Raw genomic sequence first — 22,279 nt, forward strand, 5'->3', positions numbered from 1 at the left:
AGATGTGTACTTTGATAACTTTTATTTTCATACCTCTTCCCTGTTCCCACTCTTCCCCATCCCACCCAGGGTTTTATTACCTCCTCCAATAAACGCCCAATCAATCAATCAATCAATCAATCAATCAATCAATCAATCAATCAATCAATCAATCAATCAGTCAATCAATCAATCAATCAACCTTATCGAGCGGTGTGGTGTTCAGGAAACCGTCGTGCCGACCTCAATTTCACCCTCCGCGTAGAAGAGAGAAGCATCAGCGTCTCTCTCTCTCTCTCTCCTTCTCTCCTTTTCTATTCAGTTTTTGAGTGGTGTAGCAGCGCACTTCCTTCCGGGCGTTAGTACTTTTAAAAAAATGGAAATAGTTGAGCTCCTTTTTTTTCCTTGTTCTGTGGTGGTGTGTATACATGTTTATTATGCGCACGTCAGTGCACCCTCCCTTCTGGGGGGTGTGCAGCGAATATGCGTCGGGTCTTCCCGTTACCTGACGGAGCTGGCTAAACAAAAAAAAAAAAGAAAAGGAGCGCTGCTCGAGGAAAGAAACGGGGCCGCGGGCAGCAAAGTCGTCTCATGTTTCTCCTCCACTCATACCGTGACGACGCCTCCCCCGCGAACACACACACACGCACGCCTCACCGTGTACTTCCTCTCGTCTCGCTGCCAAAAACCTCTGGGCCACACACATACACACACGCGCCCGCAAGGTGGAGGACCTGGTGGACCTCCCTCCCTTCATCCTCCTCATCCTCCATCTTCATGCAGCGCCGCGAGCCGTTGCCGCACGTGTCAGGCGCACTCTTCTGCGGTGTCCCCTTTCGAGATCGTTCGCGCCGAATCGCCCCAATGCGCCCATTGTTGGCCCCCGCAGACGTCGTCGCCGCCGGCACCGCTTCTTCCAGGAGACTGGCGGGCCACTCGCTTCTCCGGGTCGGCTGGCCACGCTCGGCAGCAGGACGCCGAGGATAGAAGAGGATAGACTGCGACGAGGAACGAGACCGTGAATGAATCGGATTTGCGTGTGCCGTGCTCCTGTTTGATCCGCGCGGTGTGTTCGGTCCATCGCACAACCCCGATGAGCTTGCCTGGGCGCCTCGTCTAGTTCGTGGAGTCGTGGACGAAGGAAAGTTATTTGCGTGTGTGTGACGCTTATATTCCTTCGTGGTCTCACTCGTGTGTCGATTCCTCCTGTGAATCGTGGTATGATCGTGCTCCCTGGGGCGTATCAATAGAGTGTGGTTGATTACGTTTCTTCGTTGTCGTTGATCCGAGAAGATCGATGACAATCCGTAAGCGGTAACGTCGTGTGCATCCGTGGCTTACCGACTTCGCTCGGCGAGGTGTGCGGTCAAGCCGGTCGGCCTTCGCCTTTCTTGTTATCGTTCATTCATTCATTCATTCATTCATTCATTCATTCATTTGGGAGGTTGTGCATCGGTTGCAACTGCGTCCCGGCTTCGCACTGCTGGAGAATTTGCCCACGTGCATACCGGAACGTTCGTGCGTCTTTTGGAATTCTGCGCAAGCTGTGCGCCCACTGAACGGTGCCGCATTCGTAAACCTACGTGTCGAGGTAAACTACTCCGACACGACTTGAAAGCGACTCTGTTTCGTTGCTGTAGGCGCTCCCTTTCCTAGTCAGTGTCCGCTCTACTCGTATGTAACAAGGCGTGCGTCTTGATGGAGCTACTTTCGCCGTCGGAACATTGTGTCTGTGTGCACAAGGCTTGAGGCTAGACCTCACGTCGGCTGCTTGGTCGCGCCACGTCGTCTTAGGCTACACGGTGGCCGGTCGGTGCTTGTCAATCCAGCCGTCACACGGCTGTCAGGTCAAAGTCTTGCCTTCGCCGCCGTCGGCCCTTCGGGGCGAACAGGGAGAACGCGGCGGCGCCCGACGACAGCGGCGATTGGCTGACAGCTCTTCCGGCATCCATTCGGGGGCCGGGTCCCTTCCGCCGTTCACCCATTTTTTTTTCTCTCCTGACATTCCGTTTGTTTCGGACCGGTCGCCATTTTTCTTTTTTTGACTCCGGCCAGTTTGAGAACGTTGTCTGCAGCGTTCCTCGTGACGGGTGTGCGTTTCCGACGCGGCCTTTTTGTCGTGCGGCCTAGTTTTTGTGACCACTGGGCGTCAGAAAGTCGTCTGATCTGTTTCTACCGTGCCGTGGTCCGTCCAGCACCTCGCGGATTCCATCGACTCCGTGCGTGTGACGTGTGTGAGGTCTACTAAAGAGGGATGTTTTCGCAGCGGGTCCGTGGTTCTGGGCGCTGACCCCGTTCTCGTGCCGTCCCACGTGGCAACGTCGTCGTCGTCGTGGCCGCCGCCTCCTCCGTTGGTGGTCCTCGCGTAGCGGTGGCCGCCACTACCGCGTTCCTTCTGCGCGTAACGCGGCGGGTGCATCGTGTCCTCGAGAGTGTGGTGTCGGTGTGCGGACGCGTGCCGCTGGGCCCCGTCGGAGTGGCCATGAAGAAGCTGTTCGCCGCCATGGGGGCCTCGTTCCGGAAGTGAGTTTGGGGAAGTTTCTCCTCGCCCTGGTGTCTGCGTGTTGGTGGTGGTGCGAACAGTGATGGTATGGTGTGTGTGTGTGTGTGTGAAAGGGGGGGGGGGATGCACACGTTTCGAAGAATACTCGAAGAATGAGTATGCAGCCGTGTCGCGAAAACCTAGTGGGAGATTATCTCTTTACTCCCGTGCCCCACTGATCCTAATAGCAGAACTGTGAACTGCCATGAGAGTGAACGTAAAGGCAAAAAACATGTGTAGCTTGTTGGAGAGGCTGCTGTGTTTGATTAATGACGCTGCCGATGTTAAGTCTTCCAGCAGTTACTCTAGATAGCGGGGAAAACAGGTCATGTGCATGATCTGTATAAAGTTATTTTTTATTCTATTCTGATTGGGACTAAACACCAGCCACTTTCTCGCCCAGCCCTTGTGATGTCTCAAGGACCTTTTAGGCTATTGGCGGTCTCTGGCAGCGCTCCGTTTGGTCATGCTTTCGTTGAATAAGTCGTCGCGGCGTAACGGCCAACCGAGAAATTACCAGTGAAAAGAAATAATAGCACTGATAATGTTCTCTGGTTATCGGTTTTATTAACGAACGTAAGGTACTGCGTACGCTGACTATACATTTGAACTGCGAAAACCTTTGAGCTTTGAATGTAATAGTCCGTCCCGTTGCTCTTTTAAAAGGATATAGCTTCGTCTTTCAAGACACAGGGGAAAGCGGAAGCTGCGAGTTTGTTCCCTGTTGTCCTTTAAACAAAGTTGGAATATTTTTTTTATTTCGTTTTTCCTGGATGCGGGCGTTCTCTGCTACCGAACATTCGAGCGCAAAATCGTCTTTCAGAGCGAATCACTGCATGCGCCATGCGGTTCCGCCGTAGCCGCGTGCGATAAAATGCTGCTCGAGAACTGCAACGACGGCCTCGCTGGCTCGTGAGCTGGGGCGGGCAGCCGTAATTTGCGGCTGTCGACTACGCCGTGCTGCTCCGTTTACTTTTGATCGCGCCTTATGCGCCGGCGGGACATATGTACTGGATTGATAGCGCGTGCGACTGTATATCACCCCTCACATTTTTCTCCTGGTCAGGGTTCGAAAGCGTGTTCTGAGGAAAATACTACAGATGATCCACTCTTCTCGCAAAACTCGCGTCTCCGAAGGAATCGCGCAGGATATCTTCATCCCTTGCGAGTAGGGAGGTTTACAGAACTCACCGTTACCCGCCGCGGTGGCTCAGTGGCTAAGGCGTTGCGCTGCTGAGCACGAGGTCGCGGGTTCGATTTCCGGCCGCGGCGGCCGCTTTTCTGATTGAGGCGAAAAGCAAAAGCGCCCGTGTGTACGAGATTTCGTCGCACGTTCATGATCTCCAGGTGGTCAAAATTAATCCATAGGAGCCCTCCACTACGGCGCGCCTCATCGCCTGAGATCAGAACTCGCCGTTTGTCAGGAGTGGGTACAACAGCGCTGCTACTTGTGCATAGCGAGCTCTCGTTACCTTCGAATCGTTCGTTGGCCGCTTTCCCGTACGCGGCAGGCCATACAGGAAACAACGGTGCATAGCATTCCGGTGGAGCTTTTCGGTAGCGAATGCTCTGTGAGTTGATCGACACCCGCATTATATCCACGCACGCACTTGTCGGTCAAACGGTGCAAAAAGCGAAGGGAGGAAAATCGTACCCGTGTGATGCGACGCGTGTAGCGGCGGAACGCTAATGGCACGCGCGGTATGCGCGCGCAGCCTGGCGTAACGCTGGTGCGTGCATTGTCACGGTCACGCCGCTGTGACGCCACGAAGGAACTGATACTGGATGGCTCGCGTTTCGCGCTACCATGCCGCGCACGATGTAGTTACTGTGCCGTTATTACGGAACCAGAAGTGCGGAAAGACGGATAACTAAAGGATGGAGAAACAGGGGAGAAATTTCGCTGCTAATGGAGAATTCCCTTGAGAGGACAGGAGCAACGGCCTGGTGAAGTGTAGAGTTCACAGAAGTGTAGACAGAACAGTTGGGAGCAGGGCCACTCCACCTGCCAATGGAATACGGCACGCACCCGCACCCGGACAGCAGGTGGGAAAGGGGAGAACGACGAGCGAGGAGGCCTTTCAGCGATCTCACCACGCTGGCAAGCTGAACTACTCTTCGTCTCAGTAGCTTGACTCCGTCTTTGTAACATATGCCTCCACCTTCGGCCTTTGTTCCGGCATTGAAAACAGGTGGCAAACGCTGCTGCGTCACTCCGTCCTCATCGTCGCTGCTGCTGTTGCTGTTGCTTGAACTTAATTCTGACGTTGAGCTCCAGCAGCTCTCGCTGCTGTCGTTCCATAGTTCGTCAAGCGCTTCGGCAAGGCGACGCCGCTTTGCTGCCTCCGTCTCTGGTGCGTCTGACTGCCAGAACCTACCTCAACGACGTCAAGATCGTTGGAGCCCGAGCACCAAACACGCTTGACTGCCACCATCGCCTCCGTATACTACCGCGCTCGCCGGGCGAGAGTCGGTTTATCGGAGGTGGTCTTTATTTGCCGGCCGGGTGTATCAATCGGGCATTGCGGTTAGGTGTCATGTGTGGAGGTTTCCAGTTACGACACCGCGAGTCCTAAATGCTTTGACATGTATGTTAAAAAAAAAAAAAAAAAAAAACCTTCCCTTCCTAAAGAATTTTGAGAAGAGAGCGAAAGCTAATTGTGCGTCCAGTCGACCGCGAAGCCTTGAAAGACCCAAATCGCAAACGAAGAACGGACCCATGCGACGATTTTTTTGCGCACCAAGTAAACGCACCTACGAATCATGTAAATTGTACAGCGATGCGTGGTTTATGAGATAAAGGTATGCTACTGTACTCCTTCTTCGCGATCGAGGCGTGTATTGTTTTATCTAGAACAGGTCCTGTTTCGCGATTTTCAAGTACTACCGGTTTGGCACAACGGAAGCCCGTGTCACGCACTGGCTGTGTGTCCGGAGGTCTTATCCGAAGCCTTTCGTTCGCCCAACCGGTTCGGAATGCATGAGATTTTCGACAAGGCGGCATGGGTTCCACAGAGAAAGCTTCCGCTTTCAAAAGCTATCGCTTAAATTTTTTTTAAATCCAGAGCATTTCAGTAACTCACGATGTCACCCGCGTTGTCCCGTCGTAGTCCGCACCGTCGTTGTCCGCACCCCTCCCCCTACACTATATAAAATAAAATACTATCCGGCGCCAGGCTTCGATCCCTCGACCCTGCGGGCGGAACGCAATGTACATGGTGCTCTACCCACTGCGCCACAAAGCCGACACGGAATGGGACGCTACGAACGCGCCTTATACACTCTTAGGCAAAAAGGACTAAAATAGGGACTAAAGTACAGCCGTTAGTCTTCGCGGGCGACCGTTCATCTTCAAGGGGAGTATCTGCGGCAGAGTACGTGCCGTGTGCATAAATTCGGACTAACTGTTCGTCCCCGCCGATCTATAAGGAGTAACGGGAAGACGAAACGCATGCAGTTAGTCTCTTTGCTGCGTCGTTAATCCCCTAATGGCGTCGTCGTTGCCCTTTCGCGCATATGTCTGCGAACAGTTTCACATTTCCAAAACACAAGGCATTGCAGTCACTGGGTGCTTTAGATGGGGCCACGGGAGAAAATATTGATGTTAGTTATAAGAAAATCGCCTAGGGTTAGTAGAGCGGCGGGTAATGGCAAGGAGCGGCGAAGCGCGATTGTTATACGCTTCTCGGCGAGGTATGTTGATACGCTGTGTTGCATACGATTCGTGCGAGATAATAACGGCCAATGAAAGCTTTCAAGCGCCTTAACAGTAACTCAAAAATTAGTGACAAGAGCAAAAGTGTATTCCTGACCGTAATGAATATGTATATGTTTAACAGACTAGAAAAAACGCATGTTGCTGATGACAACTGCAAAACAAAAATGCTCGCTACAGGTGAGCGTCTCGAAGTTATCTTTTATACTCGGTACATAATTGCCTTGGGCACCAAAGCTATGACAATGCTGCAACTGCTGTAAAACCCGCTTGCATTTCACAGTCGCAATCGTCTAGCGACGCGAATTTGAAGAATTCAGGCTAAGCAACACCGAATTCGCTTTCGCCGATGCAGGAAAATATGGCATGTTTCCTTATTCTGACACTCACACAGACGACACCTTTCACATACGCTACATAGAGCACTTAACATATGTTTCGAACACTAAGAAAGCACTCAGCTTGCGCTAAGTTGTGCGGAAACAAATGAGTCGTCCGATCGCCCAGCTACCTATCTCAACTAGGCGACGACGAGTTGATTGTTATTTACGGAAAAACTATGGTTGTGAGGCTCTACTTCGAATGGAACTGAGCAATAGTCCCTAAACCTAGCAAAGCGCTAAGCGCAAGGCGCCAAACGCGGTCATGTTCGCTTGCACAGATAGAAAATCGGGCACCAGTTGCAATGGATCTGTTGCGTTATGCACAGAACTACAGTACACTTGAATATTATCTGCCGCCAGAACCACCCGGCGGCGTGGCCCAGCGGTTAGCGCGCCCGGTTCCTAGTGTGTAATTCCGGGCGTCAGGGGTTCGATCCCTGCCGGTGCTGGAGTTTTTTTCTTTTTTCTGCCCTCTACGCAGTTCGTCCTTGGGGAGTATCGGAACGGACCATCCGAGTGGGGGACTAACCGTTCGTCCCCTCGCAGTTAGTCCCCAAAGGGACTAATGATTGTGGCAGAGGCCGTTAGTCCCCGAAAGGACGAACTTTTAGTCCTTTTTGCCTAAGAGTGTATGGTTGACTCATTCAAATTACTGCTGATGAGCGCTCTCTCGTCAGCAGTTGCAACAAGTGCAACAACATTAACGTAACGCAAACTACTTAACGTCGTGCGCCCCCGGAAATGCTCTGCATTTGATCGTGCCCCTCGCGAGGGGGATGTTTCTTCGAGTGCATTTTTTTCTTTTTGCCATGTTCTGCGGTCGACTCTTGCGCATTGCAATTCTCCTGGTGGCTAACAAAGTGAACGGCGCGGTCCTCCGCCCTATGCCGGCGGAGCGCGCGTGCGCCGGCTCGCGTACGCGCTTGCGAGATCTCTGCTATCGCGACGCGGAGTGGTTTGCGCAGCTCGAAGAAGGATTGAGACGATTGGGTTCTGCTCTGGGCTTTGTCAGTATGTTGGTGTGTGTGTGTGTGGCGCTGATAATGGCCGCCGCGCTCGTGTGCCGACGTGCAACCTTGCGGACGCAAGAGATTGTACCTCGCCGCCAACATGTGACTCCACCGTGTAGAGCTAATGCATCCATTTTGTGTGTGTGTGTATCTATCTATATATATCTATGGGGATTGTTTCCCGTCGCTTTTTCTTCGACGTGTGAAATGCTTGTTCGTTTTCCGAGTGCGGAGTAGCGCGCGCCCGGAGGAAGTGGTTCTGAAACAGTGAGTTTTTGTTCGCCTGCGAGACGCGACGGTTTTGTTGCCTTTTGTAGCTTCTGTGTGTTCTGACTACGCTTAAACACTTTCTCAAATTGTCGCTGTAATTGCTCGATGACAACGCGAGGGCGTTTCGCTTTGTTACGACCGAATCCCTGCGAAACGTAGGCAAGGTATTAGAAACGCTGCAGCAACTGTATGGGTGCCGTTCTATTCGCTCTTTCCAGCGACGCTAGTGACGCCGCGCGGAATTTGTGCGAAGCCGGGAGACGGTGATCGGCGGACCGGTCGGTCCGGCGCAGGCGGCCGACGGCATCCGAGCGGGCTCGCAGAAGCGAAAGGAAAATAGAAATCGCAAATATCGTAATCGGCAATTCCGTATAAATAATCGGAAAATATAGGCTGAACGAGTGTTCGTATTCTCTAAACTTTCTTGAAGCTATAGAAGCTGCAGGTAAACGAACAAAGAGTTTTGGGACTCATCGGTGTCGGCTACGGAGAAAAACAGAAGTCTTTCGGACCCACGCGTGCGTAGGTGTGACCATCATTATTCTGTACTTAATTACGGCTGCCACATTTAATAGTTATTTGCTGAGAGGACTCCTATTTTGTAGGCTTTTTCTATAACCTTGTGATCGTCGTTTTCGGGTACTAAAAAAATAATTACATTTACTGCCGCATAATGTGTCAGCCGATCTTCGCTTATCTGTTGTTAAATTGGCCCAATTCCACTGCTTTCAAACATAAGTAGCAAAGGCTGTCCAATCCGCTTGCTTTTGCACGCAAACAAATTAAACAAATTAAAAGCACGTACACGAACGCGAGAAGCGAATGTGGGGATGCGTTTATTGATTAATGGCTGAATATATAAATAATTTTGTCGGAGCAAGATGTTTTAGAAATGAAAATATTGTAAATGGGTCTGGTAGGTCAGATGCGAGCTCTTGAGTGCATTTGGTAGCTCCCGTTTTCGTTTTGGTAATAAGCATCGACGCACATAAAATCTTACCCGCCGTCAAGTCAACATAACGTAATTTCAGCCAGGAGATTCCTCTTAAATTATCACAAGCCAGAAGCGCACCTGTAAAGCACTGCCTGTATTTTAACAGTATACACTTCAATGTCACACGCCAGTGTATGCTACCTGCGCGCATAAATACGTGGGCGCACAATAATTATTTTTTTCATATAATGCTAACGCGTTCGTTTGTATACAACTTGATATGACGTAATGGGTGCGTCGTCTTCGCCGTTTTACTGCTCAATGTCATAACTAGGTTTTACTACACCCAAGCAAAACACCGCAATACGCACATATCGCCCGCGCATGGTGCGCACGGGCTTCTGCATGCTTTGTTTGTACACACGGAAACGAACACGCCTAAAGTAAAACGTACACTGCGATGACGTACACTCCAATAATGTTCCAAAACTTAGCGTTGCACATTCTGTACCAGGTTCTTTGCCCAATGATGTGGGGTTGTTTTCACACCACTTCCGTGCGGCCGAGCCATGCGCAGCGGATTGCCTCGCACACAGCGCTTTTCCCACCGCAGCGGACACCCTGAAACAAATCGAATGTTGTCTCGCGATCAGCAACGTATGCATGCATTTATTTTTCAAGAAAGTAGTCGTTTCAAGCGGAGCAATGGGCTTTCAGGCCGCTACTGATGCTGGCACGCATGTTGCTACCGGGGCCCGATCACCGTCTCGTCCGCCTCCCAAGAAGCGGCGTTTGATGTGGGCCGTGGCATGCTCGTTTTGGGATTCGCGGTACCATCTGTGAACGTCCCTATCTCTCTCATATCGCGCATGTCAGTCAGTGTTCGTAGTTCAGTGTATGTCAGTGCATGTCAGTGTTCGTAGCTAAATGTTTGTACAGTCAAAACTCCATCCAACGAAATCCGATCTAACGAACAAACTGGTATTCCCCCGCAGGAGCCTTTGAAGTCGAACTAACGAAGTGGATTCAGATTGATTGGTTGTGGTGTTTAACGCGCCGACGCAACGCAGGCGATGAGGCACGCCGTAGTGGAGGGCTCCGGATTAATTTTGACCACCTGGGGATCTTTAACGTGCGCCGAAACCTCGTGCACGCGGGCGTTTTTGCTTTTCGCCTCCATCAGAAAAGCGGTCGCCGCGGCCGGGAATCGAACACGCGACCTCGTGCTCAGCAGCAGAATGCCTTAGCCACTGAGCCACCGCGGCGGGTGAAGTGGATTTAGCTCCATTACCGATTTAACGAGGTATTTTGAGAAAGAGCACTTTTCGAATGTGTTTCGTCAGAACGCGATGAAGATTATTGCGACCCGCAAAAGAGAGAGAGAGAGAGAGAGAGAGAGAGAGAGAGAGAGAGAGAGAGAGAGAGAGAGAGAGAGAGAGAGAGAGAGAGAGAGAGAGAAATCAAGGTATCTAGTTTTGTTTTTGCGGAGCTCTACGAGATAAACTCAGTAGTCCCGGTTCTCAATCGTTCCATCAGAACCCCTACTGTTTTATTTTCATTTCCACCGTGCACTTCTAGGCGCATTGCTAAATTATCGCAGGGGGGCGCCGCGGCCGCCGCATTTACAATGTCATGGTAGCTTCTGGTATGCGCCTCCGTTTAGACGTAGAATTTATGGAATCAACTGCTTGTAAAATGAGTCTCGATTTTACGAAGATCTCGTTTTAACGAAACGAATTGTAGTTCCCGGTGACTTCGTTAGATAGATAGAATTTTAACTGTACTTTCTTTTTATGTGAATTTGTCGAAAATGTTAAAGGAGCGGTTCACAGACGGGCTGCTTTCTCATACTACGCGTTGAGAGAACGCGCCTATTTTCGATTTGTTCGACTCGGCATATCGCCGGCCGCAGTGGCGGTTCGTTGTACTCCCGACTGCGAACGGCGTAGCAGTCGCGACGGGTACAGAAGACCGCGCAGCGTCCTCCCTGTATCCTGCTTTCTTTCTTTCTTTCTTTCTTTTTCCCCACTCTCAGCGTGGTCGTCAATGCGGATGAACCGGCGCCACCGATCTTCCTCGAAATTCAAACTTGTCTCGTGTTTCCCATGCAGCGCGTATATCCTGAACGGGAACTGGTTCGTCCGAGTTGGTTTCTTGGCGCGTAACTGGTAACACCCGCCGCTACTCTCCTTCCTGTACACGCACCAACCGCTCGCGCGGTCGTAGGCCAGTCTTCGTTGAGCTCGCGCATCGAGCATGCATTTCCAGTAGCCGCGGCTCCTACTCGAACGCTGTGCTGTTGATAGAGTTTTAGCAGTCCGTCTGTTCCGTCGTGTACGTAGTTACCGTGATTACCGGGACCTGATTGCGCATGCGCGCGCGGAAGGGCGAGGAAGCTCACCCCACCGTGGCGAATGCACAGACATGGCTAATTCCGGCCCGCGGAACTAATCCCCCTACCGCGACGCGCCCAGACGGGTTCCGGTTAACAAGGTAACTACGTACACGACGGAACAGACGGACTGCTAAAACTCTGTATGGAAACGATGCAAGAGGATAAAAGAAAAAAATTGGCCGCGTATCTGCTCGTTTCGCTGCAAATGACGTCAAAAGACGATAGTCTTTATCGGCTTTTCCGAAGTAAATCCCTCCCTTCGCTGTCCCGCTCACCTCTCATGTTGTTCCTCTTGCGTCGCGCTCCTCCCAAGGTAAAGGCGGCAAATGTTTGCTTAAATCATTTTAAATTTTGCGCGTTCTACTGCTCCAAACCGGGTGTCTCGATGCGAACGCTGCCGTACGGCGAAGACGCGCGTTAATCGAGACGCCCTACTTCAACGTTTATAGAACCGCGTTTCCCTACTCCACGTGCGTTGCAAGCAGAACGTGGAAACTATCTAGTGGAACCTTGCGTAACTGTTGCCGGTTGATTTCTTAAAATGGCGCCAGAAGCTATAGTGGCGCGGGCGACAGCAGGCGACGGCGGAGTGAATTCTTTTTCTGCAGTTGATGAAGTATTTAATTTCGCAAAAGTCAAGCATGTTTGATTTTTTTATAATGGAACACTGCAAATATCACTTCTGTATTGATTTGTTGTCTCATATTTCCGTAACGTCTTGTTCTTCTTCAACAATGTTGACAAGTATGAACATTACAGCGGACCAAGACGGGTAGATTTAGCTGTGACTATATAAGACTATTGCGCAGGCATTGTTTTGTTTTGGCCGGGTGGCTGAATCGAGTCACAGACGGACAGACATACAGACAGACCAAAATTTATGGGTTTAAGTAGCCCAAGAAAGACTATCGTCTTTAAAACGAAGGGTTCGGCGCTGTTTCGTCGGTGCTTCCGCTTGCCGGAATTGTTGAGGGGAGTTTCTTTACATGCGCTTTAGTGCTCGCCCTTAATACGTCACTTTTGCCCATACGGCATTACTGCGGAGTGAAATTTGAAAGTTTTTCAGCATTGGTTTGGTTTTCTGCTTTGTTAAATAAGTGTCTTTTTCGCGGCTGCAACGGATCGGAGTGAATTTCCAGAGGCTGGTTCTTTCAACTCGACCAAAGTTCTGTTTTGTCTTCGTGGCGCGTTTAAAATAAAAACGGGTTTGGGGAGGATTCATACTCACTCGATCCGAAATTGCGAAATGTATGCATATCTAATTCACGGTTGACGCCTAATTGTGACCTGTACAAAATCAGTACCGCTTCAATGGTGGAAAAAAAGAAAATTTTGCAGTCAATTTTTTTTTTTGCTTTCACACTCAGGAATCTAGAGAGCGCAAGTAGTGCAAGTAGTTCATGAACCGGTTATTCGTGGAGGCTAGTAAAATAAGAGCAAACCGATAAGCACAATGAACACCCACCCCAAGAAAGACAAGCACGCGCGGTTCTTCCCGTTGAATGTAATGACTCGTTGGATCTAGTGACGCATTGGATCTCTTGACTCGTTAGATCTGGTGACGCGTTTAATGTAGTACTCATGTATCTTTGACTCGTTGGATATATTGACTCATGAATTTCTTGACATGGGTCTCTTGACTCGTTGGATAATGTAACTAGGGCATCACGTGACTTAGTGGATGTCCTGACTCGTTGGATCTAGTGGTTATAGCGTTGGGGAGGGGAGGTGGAGGGGTCGCTCATTCTTGGGGTCGTGCACGTGCTGCTAGAATCCCGGATTCGAGGGCGAGCGACCGGTCCACGCTGTTGCTGCTTATCATCATCATCATCATAATCGTAATCATCATGAGCCTGTTTGTGTCCACTGCAGGACGAAAGCCTGTCCCAAATATTTCCAGCCACGCCTATTGAGTGTCAGCTTAGTCCATGTCTCCCCCCCCCCCCCCCCCCAAATTTTCGGAGCTCATATCGCCAACGAGTTCTCGGCCGACCCCTAGTGCGTTTGCGGTCTAATGGCAGCCGGTCTTATAGTTACTGCTCATAGGTATATCTATTTGTTCAGGGTACAAGTTATATGGCGTCATACCGTACGGGCCCATATAGTTGCAAAATGGGCGGAGCGGTTCTGCTCCCCACGCGTGGTGCTGCTGCAGGTGCCGCGCGCGCCCGTGTGGAGAGGAACAAAAACAGAAAAGCGGACACAGATGGCCGGGCTGGACGTCACGTTTCCGCCATCGAACGCCGCCGCACGGTCGCTGCGCATCGTGGTCGTCGTGAATCCGCCTTTCGGTCGTGCGGCTGCAGCCGAGCCTCAGCCACCTCGGTGTGCGTGGACCGCGTTTTTGTTTACGGCGAAGCGAACGGGGCTCACCTGTGCGGGCCGTGTTCCACTCTGTTTCGGTTACGTCGGTAGCTACCCATCTTGTCAGAAGTTGGTCTATTCACGCTGCTTTCCACTAAACTGCGCGCCGCATCTGGAGTGCACTGCCCTGTACTCCCTCCCCTCCTCTCGATCGTGGCTAAGGCGTTGTGCAGCTGAGCTCAAGGATACGGGTTCGATTCCCGGCCGAAGTGGCTGGTTTTCTGATGGAGGCGGAAAGCGAAAACACCCCCGCGCGTTCGAGGTTTCGGCGCACGTTAATAGAGGTACCCAGATGATCAAAATTAATCCGGAGCCTTCTACTACGCTAGCCCGGGGGTTGCTTCGGCACAGTAAAGGCCACAATCAATCGATCGATCAACCTATCAATCAATCAATCAATCAATCAATCAATCAATCAATCAATCAATCAATCAATCAATCAATCAATCGATCGATTTCTGTCCGTCGAGCGGGCGCCGTTTCTGTATTTCCGTGAAGCTTTGGGTATGTGCTTGCCGGAGAAGCGAAATGTGTGAGAGGAAACGGGACGGGAATTTGAATTTGAGGAGCGTATAAGTTAAAATCGCGCCCTGTTTGGCGAATTTGGCCATGGTTCGCCCGCTGCAGCTGCTGCTTTCACACGATTACGACGAACTGCCTCGAAGGCGTGTTTTTCCTTTTACGGCGTTGCATGAAGGATGTCGGCTGCTCGTCAGTGCGTGCCTTCTATTTGTCATTTTGAACTGCTCAGAAGAGCTCCGCAGTGGCTCCGTTTTTTTTTTGTTATTGTTGTTCATGTGATTTGTTTTTGTTTTTGTTGTTTTTGTTTACTGCGGCTGTTCAAGTTTAAGCACAAACAGGGGCGAGAACTGCGCCGACGGCTTCGGCCGCCGCGTGTCGAGCACGACGTTTCGTGAGCGTCCTTTCTCAGACGTCCCGTGGCGCTTCTGCAGGGTGCAGATGTGCGGGCAGTGAAAATCGGGCGCGCAGTCTCTTCGTGCTGACCTGGCGCGCTAATCCGCGCGCAAATCTCTTCTTCCCTCCTCCGCCGCCCTTTGCATCCTGGAATAAAGAAAGGATGCGGTTCGCGTGCTCTGAGAGGAAACAGGTGATGCGCGGCGTGTTTCACCGCTCGGCACCCGCCCTCGCGCGAGTCGCAGCTTCCTCCTCCGTCCAGAGCTCTCGGGGTTCGGCCGACGCCTTCTAGGCGAGAAGTCTTAACTCTCGCTTTATCGCAGTCGGATAATCGGTAAGCTTTTTCCAACTTATGGGATGGCGCGGATCAAATGGACAGCGGAAGTCACTGGGTGTGTGCTGCAACTTTTGAATCGCGCGTTTAAAAGAAAATACGGTTCGGGTGGCTTTCGTCGCACCTCGGAGGCGTTGCCTGGTGGTTCGGCGGCCGCCGAGACGGGCCTGCCTGCCTGCCTGCCTGCTGCGAGAGGGTGCAATGGCCTCTTGCCTCGCATGGCGGGCGCGTCTCTTCCTCCAGGCGAGAAGACGAGGAACGGCTGGAGGAAGGGGGAGGAGAAGGAAGGCTATTGGAGTTGCGGGAAAGTTGCTTTCTCTTGTTTGACTCGGTTGGGCCGTCCTAATTGTCGCCCTTGTTTTGTTTTTCTGTTTTTTTTCCTCATGACGTCGTTTGGCGTAATTACCATTACGCCGTTCCACGACCGAGTCCTGCCCGACCCTTTGCTTTGTGAACGACACCCCGTGAGCTTGCCGATTAGAGGGGTGGCTGGCAAGTTGCTGGAGCACAAAATGTGCGTAATTTCACGCCGCCGAGTATTCCAAAAATAAACAGGCGAAACGACAGAAAAGGTTGGCCCCTTCATCGTCGCCAGCAGCTTGTCTGTCTGTGCAGCGGCTGCATCCAGCGTTATTTATACACGACTTGTACGTAATCCCGCACGTTAAACGTTTTCTAGACCGTTTACGTCTTTACCGAGCACCGCCTGGTGAGTGCTTATCTGTTTTGAGAAGTGTAGACAACTTTTTTAGATGTCTGCTGTCGCGATTATCGACGTGTCCGCCATGACATCATCCTGTGGTGCGCGTGATCCTCAGAGTTGTGTCTGTGCTTGCTTCCGAAGGACCGTGCTTGTTTGTCTTCAGATGTGGAGCAATTTCTTAGGTAGCGGGAACATATTGTGATAAGGATGGCGCAAGAAAGGTGGTGTGTGAAGAGGTATCTACGAACTGTAAGCAGTCCAGGAAAGAGGAGTCGCGGTAAGGAAAGGCAAGCCGGCTGTGGTTAATAATGATGGCGATGATTTTCCTTGGTGAATGGCCCGTACCCAAATGGGGGTTCTGCCAAACATCAGGTGTATGAAAGATGTCGTTATATTTACGGGTTCCTGTAAATAGGAAAATTAAAGCGATCGAAAATCTTTTTTGAAAGTATAATCCAATGTTAGAGAGAGAGAGAGAGAGAGAGAGAGAGAGAGAGAGAGAGAGAGAGAGAGAGAGAGAGAGAGAGAGAGAGAGCACAAGTACTGCGGACTGACACAAGGAAAGTCTACTGTGCGTTCAAAACTTTCTCACTGCGTTCGTGTGACGGGGCTGGGCAGTGTCCTGCTATAAAAAGTGTGCGCGTTTGTTTTCCTTTTGCACCGTGCGGTGATGAAAAGAACAATGAGCACCCAGCGGACGGTAAGCGCGACGTGTCTCGGCACTTCAGCGCCGCGAAAGGGCGCCGCTTACGTCAAGCGCCCTCGCAAATGGCGTGGGGGTCGGGGATCCTCACTCCGGCGTAATTACCTCGACACTTCATCACGTTCAGGTGAGAACGCCAGCGTGCCTGTAAAGAAGAACCTCTCTTCTGGCGAGACGGATGACTCGCTCGGTGACCTCGGGGTCGGACTGGCGGAACGTTTAGTGGGGCACTTGCTGTCCTTGTGGCGCAAACTAAATACTCGCTGGTCACTACCGTCCTTGCTTTGTTTTTGTTCGGGTTGTTACTGGCGCACGGACGGGAAACCTTTTGAGCGGCGTCTTCTTTGCGGGCCAAGGGCAGTGACTGTACTCTACTGCGTCTTTTAGGCGCGAAGCACCTTAAGACCTCGGCGTCCGTGTACAGTGTTGCGCATGCGCGAGGAGCATTGGATTGGATTGGGTTGTATCGGATTGGATTAAAATTATATGTACTGTACAAACGCGTTGTCACTCATTTACATGCGCGAGTGGGCAATGCCACAGGTGATTTGCGGTAAGAACGATCCCCAGTGCTTCGCCCACTCGTCATAATTCACTTCGTGGAGATGCGTGAAATTTTTTTTTTCTTTCCTGACTTGGTAGCGGTACGACTCCCTTCTTGTTTCACGCAGTGCCTATAAAAGACAGATTTCAAGAGGTCGAAGGATGACACTGCGCGTTTGTGCGGTGAAGTTACGGTTTTGTGCCAGCTTTAAAATCGTAGTAAGCCTCCCGTCTCCGTCCACTCTCTCTGGGCCGAGCAAGGCCGTGTGCGTCCGATTATTCTTACAGTACGCGGGACATGGATATAGGCCTTGAAGGAAGACGTACACCCGGCGCTGCTATGGCCTGTGGCAATGGACCTTTTTCCAGTAGCGCAGCCCTCTATCGGCGGTCGCCCGAACCACACTTGGGGGATCATAGAAGAACACGCCCCCTTTTTTTTTTCTGCCAGCCCTGCGCAGTTGAGGAAGCCGTCCCAGGCGCCACGCGTGGTTTTTGTGGCGGAGAAAATTTTCGACGGCAGCCGTAGCGCCTACCTGTCAGCCGCTTTCAGGGCTCAGGCTTTCAGCTGAGTCAGCGTTCGCAAACGGCTAATCCAACATGGCGTCGTTTTGTTTACGTTTTGCCCCCCAGTAATGGCGGATCGGTCGCTGGGGGCGAGAGTAGCGCATGCTCAGAACGCTACTGGAAAAAAGTCCATTATACGTCGGGCTCAACCGTTGTAATTATTTGTCCAGACGCTGTCGGTGGCGGCGGTTTGCAGCGCAAATGTCTCGCGGTAAACTAAAAGCTCGCGTGCGTGTACGCATCGCAGTGGTTCGCAGGGGGCCCTTGTGGGAATCATCCGGGTACCTCCTTCGGGTGCTCGCGGTCACCTTCGTCGGGGAAAATAAGAGAGTGAATAGTACCCTCGTCCTCTTTTTCGTGTGGCGTGTTCAAGGAGGGGGTGGTTGTCTCGTTGGCGGTCGCGTTCCACTTGGGAAGTTTCGTGAGCTGTCCGTGCACTGAGTACCCCTTGCGCGTGCGGAGTGCCCAAAGTGCGGTCGGCACGCACGCCGGCGGCCCTGCCGTGCGTTTCGTCGCTCTTGGCACACGAGCTTCGACGAGCTGTCGTGCTGTTTCGGGGAGCGGGAGCGCTAGTTTTAAAGCCCGCACGTATTCCCCCCGGAGGGTCGTCAGGTGGCCTCGGACAATTGGGTCACAGCTGCTTGTGGCGCGCGCTTTGAGCGTAACGGAGACGTACCTCACTTACCTGAAATCGGGGGTTGCGGTGGTCATGATGGCTGGCCCCCCGAGTGGAGGCTCTCCATTGCACTGCGGAGCGGCTAAAACTCGCCTCTGCCTCAAATTGAGGCAGCAGGGATTTATAATTTTTGGTAGTGGGGGGCAGGCGTTCGCGCCGTCCCCCTTCCCTAAAAAATAAAAAAAAAATCCCGTCGAAGTTGAACTTTTTTTTTTTTTTCAACTATCGGCGCCACTACCGAAGCGTGCGCTTCGTGTCTTGCTCGATATCACGACCACGTGGGTCTATGTCTCGTTTGGGAACACCCGCGTGTTCGAGGTTTCGGCGCTTGTTAAAGATCCCCAGGGGGTCAAAATTAATCCGTAGCCCTCCACTACGGCGCGCCTCGTCGCCTGCGTTGCGTCGGCGCGTTAAATCCTATAATCTTTATGTCTCGTTTGGACGTGGCTTTTCGTTGTAGGTGTCGCACGTGAGTTCTCCAGCGAAAGGGGTTACTGCTTTCTTCCACAAAAAGCGCGTGACAGTGTCGGTTCGTCGTGCGAGTTGTGTACGTCATATTGCCCTTGATTGCTACGTAATCGGTCAGCCTGGTTCGAAAGCGCAACTAATTTCGCGGTCCTATTTTAGAGTGAATGTTTGGAGTGAATTTAGAGTATGGTAGTGAATAAAGTAAGGCGCCGTATCTACCCTGCGGTGAGAGTTACGGGGTAGAAGTAGTCAACCGCTCTCTGTACAGGTGCCGTCATAAAGTAACAAGGATTTGTGAACATCACAAAATATTTGCCCTACTGGCTTTATGGCAGCCATTACTGGATTACAGGAAGGTTATTCTAATAGGGAGGACTCCCTTAAACGCACACCAATACAGCCAGACAGTTTGGGGAAGAAGCAATTTCAATAAATTTTCTAGATCGTGTTCTAATTACTTTTTAAGGTTCCTGTACGTGGGACGGTGTCTACGCACCGTAAATAACTGCGGAACTTCCAAAATCATCTAGTTAATTGCACTGGGCGTGTTCGTGGCCCTCGTGCATATAGTGAAGCTCTTGGATTTACAGTCTCGGACTCACCGCGGATAGTCCGCGGTTGGTCCGAGGATTCTCCGAAGCGATAGGGATGAATGGGAAAATTGAACGCCGGACCTCTTCTCGGGGAGTTGCGCACTTGAATTTGGGACCGCGATGTTTGCGTGCAAGAAGGCAGAACCGCGCGTGCGTGTCTCCTGCTTGACGTGGTCGTTCGCGCGTGTGTGTGCACCGGTGGCCTTGGCGAGCCGTCGTCGTCCTCCGGCGGCCCCTCCCTCCCGTGTGTCGCGGATGACGAGTCCGCGCCCCGTCACCTTGCGCATTGGCCGAGACTGCGCGGCTCCACGATCGCTTCAAACGGCCGCCCGAATGGCGGAACGCAGCGGCGGCGGCGGCGGCGGCGTCGAAGGGTGAGGACTGGAGGATGCGCGCTTTGGGCACTTTGGGGCCTGTTTCGCTCAAACCTCGTGGTTGTTTGCACTGACCCTTGCGCGTGGTTCGTATAAAGCCCGTTCTACATGGAGCGAATTTCGCCTGCGAATCCGCTGGAACGAACATTCGCACTTGCGAAGTTCGCAATGGCTGGAATTGTCGTCTACATGGGGCCTGCGAACGCCGCGATTTTCGCATTTCAGATGCGCCTTGTTTGCAGACTGAATTAAGATTGCCACCAGCTAAGGTTGTTGTGATTTTAACAAGGGTGGTTTTATTTTGCTTTCTTGGCAAGTTGTTTCTGCCTGGTTTGCGGTAAATATGTTTATTTGCGGTTTTATATAAGAATCGCCAATTCTTTATCAATATACGCACACACAGCAGAAAAGACAAACGTTTTAGTGTGCCCTCGCTTTTGTCGCGCTCATACAAGCAACGCCATCTGGTTTCCAAGCGTGCAAGTGGTGCCGAGCTGTGCTCCTATTGGCCGCAGGTCCGGCCCCTCTACGCCGCACACGCCGCACGAGCGGCGTTTGCTTGACCGCTTCAAATGTTTGGCCCTTTGCCGCAGCAACGAAAAAAGGTGGTTTTGCCGCACGAGCGGCGCCGCATCAGCGAATTCGCAGGCGAAATCGCTCCATGTAGTACGGGCTTATCACAGAATCGAAGACCCTTCTTGCCTGTTAACATTCGTATGGGACTTTATGACAGACGGGCTTAAAAAACAACCGGGCACCAATACGGAAAACTTCAGAACTAGATAATATCAATGTTCACAACAGCCTGAATTACTTATTTTAGAGATATGTCACTTCAGTACTAAAAAAAGTAGTACGCGCTTGCTGGACACCTAGCGCCGTCTAGTGAAAACGGGATAAACCAAAATGCGTTTCTTGTTGTTTTTTTATCTCAGCAGGGAAGTGAAATACAGTGGACTCCCGTAAAGACGAACTCGGTTAATGCGAACACTGTGGCTAAGACTACATTACAGCATTTTTGCTGTCTTGTAACGTCCACAATGCAAAAAAAAAAAAAAAAAAAGCCTCCGCTTCAGACGAATTTCCGATAATACGAACACATTTTTACGGCCCCTTCGAGTTCGTTTTTTAACGCGAGTCTACTGCATTTTTAATGGAAGCAAACTAGGCCGTTAGGAACATTTTCATGCTTCAGCAAAACGTTTTGTAACGGTACACGATGCTTTTTAAGCACGTGCGTCGTAAATTAGAAAATTCCGTAAGAATGTGATCAGGCCGTTGATAAAGATAACGGTTAGAACGCGAAGCGTTCTCCCATGCAACCTGACTAAAATTCAGCGTCCAGAATCCGAACTGCTTCGATCGTGTGGGAATGGCGAAATCATATAGAAGTCGTCCAATTCGTAACGCGAGGGACCCTGGTTCGATTCCGACCGCGGGAAGCGTTTTTTTTTTTTTTTTTTTTTTTTCACCTTCTTGGGGCGCTTGATGTGCCGGCAAGGCTTATCGTTATCATCGTTTTGGGAAACCCATTGTGTGAATGAAGTTGGCTCTCCTGCAGTGCGTTTTCGTGACGGGATGGTCGCCATCACTGAGGCATGAAACCTGCGCTAAAATGTTCACATGCACCGCCGTACAGATGGCTAACCAGCGAAACTAACGTGCGGCGGGTGCTTGCCATTGCCACGTTGACGCAGCCCATTATTGCTTTGGCTGTTGTTCGTCGCGCACGAACGGGAGTTTTCTGCGTACACGGGACCGCCGGATTATCCTTTCGCCGAGACGTGTTAAGTAAGCTTCACTTTAAAACGAAGTTTGGGTAGCCGCAGAAGCTCGTTCGCAGTTCCGCCCTATTTTGCCGGCAGTGTTTGGAACGCGGCCGCTATTTTGACGGCAGTCTGCCGCTGCCGTCTGCAGCTGGTCCGCGACAGCTGTGTGACGTCTCGCGGCGCGCCCCATTAAGGTCTTGAAGGCTCGCATCTTGAAGGAGCAGCAGCTGGCCGCAGTGCGTGCTGTTGTCGCCCTAATAATAAGCGCTGCCCGATGTTTTTTCTCGGAGGAGTGAATGACCCATCAATTGGGGTCCGAGGGAACTTGGAACGCCTCGTTGCTGTTTCGATTTTATTCATTCTTTGAAAAGTTGGGCGCAGTTTCTCGTGCATGGTTTCGAGGCGTATTTTTACTTCATTTGCGCACTTTTAACCGCTTGCCTTCAGCTGTCTTTTGAAAGTCCGCATTTTGAACCAAATGGGAAAGACGGGCGCGTATGTGAACCGTTCTGCTGCTGAGCACGAGGTCGCGGGTTCGATTTCCGGCCTCGGCGGCCGCTTTTCTGGTGGAGGCGGTAAGCGAAAACGCCCGGGTGTGTACGAGATTTTGGCGCACGTTAAAGATCCCCAGGGGGTCAAAATTAATTCGTAGGAGCCCTCCACTACCGCGCGGCTCATCACCTGCCTTGCGTCGGCACGCTAAACCCTACAATCAATCAGTGAATCAACCAATCAATTAATCAGTCAATCAACCAACCAATCAGTCAATCAATTAATCAGTCAATCAATCAATCGATCAATCAATCAATCAATCAATCAATCAATCAATCGATCAATGAGTCACTCAATCGTGTGGGTATGTGTGTGTGCGCATGCGTGCGTGCGAATGGGCGGGTGGTTGGGTGAGTTTTCTCTCGTATAGTACCGCTGTAAAGGTTGTCCTTACCTTTTCCATCTTGTTTTTATCCGCGTCCCGCTATCCAGTGGCAGTTCTCCCTTAGCCGGGCTCCTTAGAATGAAAGCTAACTGGCCTGGTCGTCTG

At 51.4% G+C, this 22,279-nt stretch overlaps 1 protein-coding gene and 1 non-coding gene across 2 annotated transcripts in view; both read left to right on the top strand.

Moving 5' to 3' along the window:
• The window catches only part of LOC144164441 (kinesin light chain-like), a 117,575-nt gene that overhangs the window by 19,811 nt on the left and 75,485 nt on the right, over positions 1 to 22,279 (top strand). The gene's annotated exons all lie outside the window — the stretch shown is intronic.
• Positions 18,035 to 18,199, top strand: LOC144164457 (U1 spliceosomal RNA). Its single transcript, XR_013321205.1, has one exon. It is a non-coding gene; the product is annotated as a U1 spliceosomal RNA (small nuclear RNA).

The sequence above is a fragment of the Haemaphysalis longicornis genome, unplaced genomic scaffold (genome assembly GCF_048455015.1).
Source record: "Haemaphysalis longicornis isolate Haplotype H1 unplaced genomic scaffold, Haemaphysalis longicornis Haplotype H1 scaffold_13, whole genome shotgun sequence".
In the NCBI taxonomy this organism is placed as follows: domain Eukaryota; kingdom Metazoa; phylum Arthropoda; class Arachnida; order Ixodida; family Ixodidae; genus Haemaphysalis; species Haemaphysalis longicornis.